This window comes from Ochlerotatus camptorhynchus, unplaced genomic scaffold (assembly GCF_037179485.1).
Source record: "Ochlerotatus camptorhynchus isolate MF236.1 unplaced genomic scaffold, CSIRO-AGI_Acam_v1.1 ptg000367l, whole genome shotgun sequence".
In the NCBI taxonomy this organism is placed as follows: domain Eukaryota; kingdom Metazoa; phylum Arthropoda; class Insecta; order Diptera; family Culicidae; genus Ochlerotatus; species Ochlerotatus camptorhynchus.
Genome location: NW_027040855.1, coordinates 6,313,222 through 6,321,489, shown reverse-complemented (window position 1 = coordinate 6,321,489; position 8,268 = coordinate 6,313,222).

The following is an 8,268-nucleotide window of genomic DNA, read 5'->3' as shown; positions in this document are numbered from 1 at the left end:
ACTGTTCGGTAAGTTCTGATCGTTCCTCATTTATTTTTATTTGTAATAATAGATTTTCTCTTTTTCTAGCCTTAAACATATGCTTATGTTCGACATTTTTTCATTTGTTACTTTTTTACGTTTTCACTTTATTCTAATGGTTCGGTACATGGACCTTGAATGGGATATTTATCTTTTCAAATCTCGTGATTTTAAACAGCAAAATGCTTTTTAAGTTTTGCCTTCGTAATTTTTGAAATAGGAATAATTTTTTTTTAATGACATAAACGGACTGATCGCGCACGGGCGGGATCAGGGGTTGAAACAGTTGACGTTTTTTACTACACTCGCTTCGTTGTCGTGCGCGACAGTCTGTTTGTATTCGAACACTCATGCTCTACCGTCGTCTTTCTTACGCAACACGACCGGTAGAATAACATTCGAGCTAAAAGAAAATTATCAAAATAGCTATCATATGACATGTGTGATTTCGTTGTAATTCCTCAATTTGGTGTAAATCACACCATTTCTGATCAGAAATATTATTACTACGACATCATTGCTTTCTATTTTCAGAATTCACACAAGTAAAACATCAGCAGCTCTTAATATGAGAAAAACCAAAATACATACATACGTGACGGTCTTCGGCGACAGTGTCGTATGACAGAGCCTGTCATATGACATTTTAGTTTGGTACTGTACTATGATAGCTTATTTTGCAAGTTTCGGAAGCAAAGGCAGTCAATTATCACAGAAAATGTGTCGACTACCTTACACAAGACTGGGCGGGATCCCTACACACTAAGATTTATTTACAGTATACTGTATTTTTTACCGAATATGGAACAGCTGGTAATCTATTCGGTAATTTTATAATTTACAATCCGTTCAGTAAATTTTCTTTAACCTCGAGCTGTCAAAATTTACTAAACTGAATTGTAAATTTTACAGAATGATGCAAAACCGTTTTGTACATGGTTCAGCTATAATTTTTACCGAAATAACTGTAAATTGTTTCCCTGTATGAATAAAAAGTAATGATTTTTCTTTCGTGTGTTTTATTCAAATAATGATGACAAACAAAACGAATCGAATGACTCATAAAACGTTTATTCGCGTTCGTACAAACATAATAGTCCCATGTTATAGAGAACAAGTAAACCACACAAGTGCATTTGATTTGATGAGGGCATTAGACCCAGCTTACGTCCATGGTGGCTGAAAACAATTGGTCCAGAACCTAGTTTAGAATCAAGGATTATAGTACAACATTAAAGTACTTACTTTTAACACCAGAGAACCGAAGTAAAATCAATTACGAAATGGCGGCAAATGCTGAGTTAGACAGAATGAAATTCACAAATCTGTTCCGTAATGTTTACAATAATCTGGTACTGTACTGTGGTTTCTTTTTGTAAAAGATTATTTTTACAGTACATTCGCCACACTTTTTACAGTATCACTGAATTACAGACCGATACAGTTTTGATCAGTAATTTTTACTTGCAGTTTTCGGTAAATTTATGTAATTTACGGAAATTCAGCAGATTTGATTGCGGAAAATTAGTAAAATTATATTTTTTACAAAAATTTCGGTAAAAATTATATTTTACAGAACGAATCCAGCAAAAAAAGTACCAAACAATTTGGTGTGTACGTTGTGTTGATTTTTGTGATAATTACGAAGACGGATAGAATTAAAACGCACCAAATGCTTCGCCGTCCTGCCAAGATCAAATTTATGCAATTTAGTGTATGGCGAGCATTTGTATAGCCAAAATACACGTGGGAAATACGTAATCAGCAATGCGGCGATATTTTTTTTCTAGTATACAGATAAATACAGACATATTTTTGACACTCATACAAACAAACAAAAATCATCTGGCATCCCTGCGTGTGCTTGAGCCCATGAGCGTGCTTGCGTTCTCCGCAGTTTTGGAAGATTCTGGATAGTTTGTATAGCTTTCCATCATTAAACTATACCAACAATAAATTTGTTGACACTTCTATAAAACCATTAAAAGTATGGGCATCTCAAGAAACTAATGATGAATGCACTATTTAGAACATAAACTTCTTAGCATCTTGTTCTACTCCTTAGCTAGATAAACGTATTCCTAAAGGAGATTGTGCTTAATCATTTTGAGTCCGACCATAGATTTATGGCTGACATGCTGCGGACAAAATATCAATACGTCACACGATCGTTGAACGTGGGTTTTGATGATTTCAAGAAATATTTTGGAAGAGTTGACATGCACATGCAAATTTCTTCCGTACGGAGTTGACCTTTATAGTATGTATTATTATATTATATAAGGGGCTTTTCATGAAACACGTAGACACTAGAGAGGGTCTAGTATAAGAGAGGAGCGTACTAGCTGGTTTTGAGCCAAACGAACTGTCAAAGCCAGAGTCAATCGAGCAGCGCCTATCTGGATTGCATTGGCAGTTTGCTAGAAACTACCCAGGCATAGGTTGCCAAGGCAGTTTGTTTTGAATCCGCTCCTCTTTTATACTAGACTCTCTCTAGTAGACACTATAGGAGGAGTGTGGGGGGTGGCGAGTGTCTACGTTTGTGTCTACTATTGCATTGTTTGAAATTAGAAACTGGCGTTTTAATATGAAATCCCGTTTTTCTTAATATTTATCAACATTAAATAAAACTGCCAGTTCCTAAAATGGTTCATACTGTTTCTTTTGATTGTATAAATCCTGTTTCCATAATTTGTGTACACAAATCGATTCGTTAATGATAAATTCAGTCGAAAAAATCGTTGTGGGACAGTTATGCGTAGACAATTAGGGTTGATGTTGTTTTTTAACAAACCCAGAAAAAAACAATATGTTTTTCTATTTTCAATCCAAAGTCTACCTAAAAAAGTACTGTTTTATGAACAAAAGTGAAAAACGCCCAAAAGTAACATGGGACAGATATGCGTAGAACAGCAGTACACGTTAAGAAAAAAGTACCCAAAAGTAAGTTCTCGTTACTCATATCGGCACTATTGTAGAGGAACCCAAAAGTAGGTAAAGCGGGTCAAAGTAATTTTCATTTACTTCTGTGCAATTCGTATGGAATTTTCCACTAGCTGCCCAAAAGTAAGTTAGTTGTACCCAAAAATAGGTAAAAAAGATTATACTCAACGTTGGGTTCCCACACTTTACTACCCATGATGGGTGGTTTTGCTCCTCCGTTTTTGACAACATTAAAAGGAGAAAAGCAGAGACGATGTTAAGAGACACACGGAGAAGATAAAAGTAAATCTGGTTGCACGGCCATCTAAGTTGTTTTGTTTGCCAGGTTTGGCAGCGCACAATTTTGTGTCTACTTTGAGTGACTTTTAATTTGAGCGAATAGTTTTTTAATCGTTTCGGTAGTCTCGGTATTCAAACGAAGTATTTGAATAATTAATTTTTGACAACACAGAGTGAAACCAAATATACCACATTGGAGCGTATATTTTACAGAGCGTTGCGCAAAATTATGCAATCTGCGATTCATGCTTCCTACCATGTATGAATTAAATCTTGACTATTTTTTCGAAGGGACGTATCTGCTTTTGTAAACAATGCATTTGCTCGTCAATTTGGCTTAACTGGCAGCTCACCCACGCATGCTAACACTACTATCACTACCTGATAGTGGTATTAGTATGTGTCGGTGAGTTACCAGTTACGCCAAAACGACGATCAAATACATTGTTTACAAAAGCAGATACGTCCATTTAAAAAAGTAATCGAGAAATCCTTTTTTTGAAGTCTGTCACCAACTTCACTTGTGATTAAAAACTTGGCAGCCGATCAGCGGCTTTGTATTTTTTTTTTAATTTGCTTTTTGGCATTGATGTAAATATAAACAATTAGGGTTAACTACCCCATTTTCGGCCTATTAAGCACAACCCGCACTTAGTCTTTCTTAATCTAGCGCAGTTTACCACCAAACGGAATGTTATTATTACTGATGGCTTCCAAATTTATTTACCTTTCTGTACGTACCGTAAGATTTGATAAAGAGGAACCAATCGTTGAGATATTGTCAAAAGTCTAACACTGCTTCTTGACGCCAAACTCGGCCTACGGATTCTAAACTCGGCCTAACGCATTGAAACGCCATTGAAACGCAAATGAATTCACTTCAGCCTATGGGATGAAGATAAAAATTAATTCGGTCGGAGCGCTTCTTTTGTTTTTGTGAATTATGGGTGCAAACCTTCATATCACGCGTTCTCATTGACTTCGTTCGGTAGCTTGTTAACTAAAGTATCGTACCAAGCTCATAATTGACCTGTTAACTCAGAAATCATGCACAGCAAAAAAAAAATTTTGATATCACGTCAAAGTGGATGCACTACAATCATGTCGAAAATATGGTGTAATATTACTTGCTAAAAAGGACAAAATTATCATTAATACAATGCATGAACTGACATTACGCTGCTTTTACTGCATTTATTTATTTATGTGGTCATAAAAATTACATGAAATTTTCGACATGATTGTAGTGCATCCACTTTGACGTGATATCAAAATTATTTTTTTGCTGTGTGGAATTATTTTATGTTTTCTGCACGATAGGCCCAAAATGGGCGATTAGGCCGAAGTAGTTCTCTACCCTTATCTCAAAAGGGTTTACTTGTGTTTTATTTGTATTCCAAAATTCAAATAGTGTCCAATTGCACTTTTCATACGGAAACATTATGAAATTGTTATGGTTATGTTGCCTAACGACGTGTTTCGGGTATCATTCAAATCATTTTTAGAATAGTTCAATAATTTGGGTTATCATTCGTTTATGGTATTTTTCATTAGGGAAACTTAATTATAATTATTTAATAAAAAATTAAATTTCAACCGCCATCTCAATACTCGCTTTTCCTCGTGAAGCGCTCGTGTTTATTTATATTGCTCGATTGGAACCGCGTTTGACGGTTCGATTGGAACTTTTGGCTTCAGTCTTCGCGCATCTCTTATTAAACATCGTCTCTGGAGAAAAGGAGACAAACTAGCAAAAGTAGGTAAAAGTTAACTAGCCGTTGGGTACTTTTTTCTAACCGTGTAGACCTTCTTCTAGGAGGCTGTTTGATTAGGTCGTATGTAACAAACGTAAACAAATTGAAATTTTAATGCTACCAGACCCTACACCAAACAGCCTAACGAGACCTAACTCCTATGGGGGTGTCAATCGCCGTATGTAACTAATGTGATAAATCTTAAATGTAAAACGGTTGTGAATGGTCTATAAACTGATAACCGGGTTTGCCTAAACTCCTCGAACTCAGATTATTCGATATAGATGCTCATTCATCGTGAGCTAGTTCATCCCTCATATCAAGAGCAAATTTTCATTACGTCGAATGTAACAAAGGTAAACAAAGTCGAGCTATCAGTGTCAATCGATTCTCCTGCTATTACACTATATACTGTCCGAATATAGGAACAAATCCCACTTTAAATTTAATTTACCAGTCAAATTGCTTTTTGGCGTAATCACCTTCCGATCGAAATAGTTTTCAATGTTATTTAAGTCACCCAATTTCTATGGAGATGCCGTTTGACTTAAGTAACAGCGCTGAAAAACCCGTGAAAAGTGTACGTTCGTCGTTTCGCTTTCTCATTATTAAAGTGAATAAATCGAACTGTTTGTTGCTAAGATGATTTCGGTGGTCCTAAAATGATGAATGGGCTGCACGTAAGAAGACGTAATTGATAATTCTCCCGAATATCCTGGTAAATACACTTTGACTTAAGTAACAAAAGGGGCCACCAAACGACGTATAATAACTTTTGACTCAAAAACCAGTATTTTTAAGCATGAAAGCTAGCGATTTGCATTTGTATGATTAAAACCCTGCTAAATATGTTAAACATTGCTATCACTATGAGATTATATGTGTTTAATTGGAAATAGGAATAACTTTTCGGTCATCAAAACAAAACTTTATTTTTCTCGGATTGGTGCGAATGTTACTTACGACATAATGAAAATTTGCTCTTGATATATAAAGAGCAATGATGTCAAATCCAAAGAGCGCAAAAGAGCTCGAGCTCAAATTGATGCTCAAGCTGGACTTCCACAAACACGCATCACGATTAGATTAGAATAAATGTGCATCTATAGATCTTAATGAGCCTTTTCAGCACAAAATTCGACAACTCGTTTTATTCACCATTGCACACAGTTATACAGCATTTATTCAATATAGGTATATGCTTATTTGTGACTCTAAATAGTTTGTTGGGTCGTTCTTGGGTGAGGCGTGATTTACATCGGCTCTGCTCACCAAACAACATTTTGAACTTCGGGATGGACTCGGTAAAACGGTGAGCTCCGTTATGCATTCGGAGAGAGCACGCACGGCCTTTGATTGATGCACGGTTCTTCCATTCAATATATAGCAATGATACCCAACAATACATTCAATGGACTATAGGACCATTCCCAGAGAACGTAACATTTTGAGAGACTAAGGTTTTTTTTTAACTTGGGGACCACTTTTTGGGTGACTCGAACTCAGTCACAAAACCTTTGATCGTTTTTTACGCTTAGTTCTTTATGAAAGAATAAACGAAATTATATTTCTGACTTACAATGTATGAGGGAAAAACAAGTAAAATCACTAATTACTTCGTTTATGGATTATCCCTTGGTGATATTTTCTCCTGTTGCCTTTTAACATGTTCATTCATTCAATTTTCTACCCTCGCTGAACACACGGTAGCTCGGAAATCTTTCTGGACCAACAATTGAAATAGACGGAACAACCCAACGTAAGCAATCCCGACTAGAAGGAAGTATCAGAAATAATACACACTATGTTATTGAGATATAAAATTATTCGTAACATGGTCTGTTATAAAACATGTGTCGTTAGTAGTTAAAATAACAAAAATAATAATAAAAAATCTTCTACATACTCGAAATATAACAACCATTGTTAGGGTTATATCATATTTTTAACACACCTTGGTACAAAATAACCCATTAGGGTAAAAATTAAAAAGGGTATGAACTGGATTTTTAACACGGTTTTTGGGTAACATATTTTTTGAGTGTTTTCTATTTTTAGATTATTGTTAAAATATTTTAAAAATCATCTACTCTGCTATATGAAAGAGTATGTTAAGTATATGTAACAAAACAAAAATAAGATGAAAGCGATTAATTGATTGCATATGCACTATTTGAATTAGAATTCAAATAGTGCATATGCAATCAATTAATCGCTTTCATCTTATTTTTGTTTTGTTACATATACTTAACATACTCTTTCATATACAGTGTTAGTTGCACATTTTGTTTGGTTATGCGTTGAGATCTGTCTCCCACACCATTGCAAATTAAAGATATGTTCGAGGTTAGTTTTGATTGCTAATGTTCGACGGTTAGTGTTGCAATTTTCCATTGATCATTTTAATTTGTATATCATCAAACACATTTCACAAATTGCAAAATATTTATTTGAAAAGGTGCACGCCGAAATTCAAATAACGCAACTGAACTGATAATTTATGTTTTTGGATTCCATTCATGAGCGAATATATCATTGGTTCACACTAGTATTGTGCAATCGTTCCTAGATATAGTTAAAGTCTAGGTAAGCCTTTTGATCAGAAGCGTCTTGCAGTGACAATTTCAATTTTATAATGCTAGTTGTGCATTCTTAATCACCAACGTAGCATTTTCAGGTTTCACGGAATCAATTTATAGTAGCCAAGTCGCTTAAGGCTAGGTAGTTTGATTCGACTTGCGAAATGAGGCCCCTGAACTTCCATCGAGTTAGGGAGAATCGAATTAGGGAGAGATCCAGTAAGGGAGAGTTGACTGTAAAAATTTATTTAATTCTTAACATCCCAATCAGAAGAGAATGTTGTAAAAAAATAGGGGAAAAAGCACTAACTTTGGCTATGGATCTAATAAAAATCTCCCATTTTTTAATTTTTCGTAGAACAATGCGTCACCTGGACATTACAAATGAATACATATGTTTAATTTTTAGTTTATTATTATCAAAAAAAAATGCTTGCCTTCGAAATTAATGTATGGGCCCAATATAAGGTACACTAAGGCTGACATTAGGAACTTAAACCCTATTAGCCCAATTCCATGTGAGAAACTTTTCCGTAGCCCTTAAATAATTTAAATTCTACTATCGGCTCAAGACTAAAACAAAAAAAAAAATAAAATAAAACAAACCGTTTCATTTTTCGTGCTACTAATGCTAACAAACTTAGTAAAAATGTTGTTTTAAATTTTACTTTAGCAAATTGTGTAACAATTTT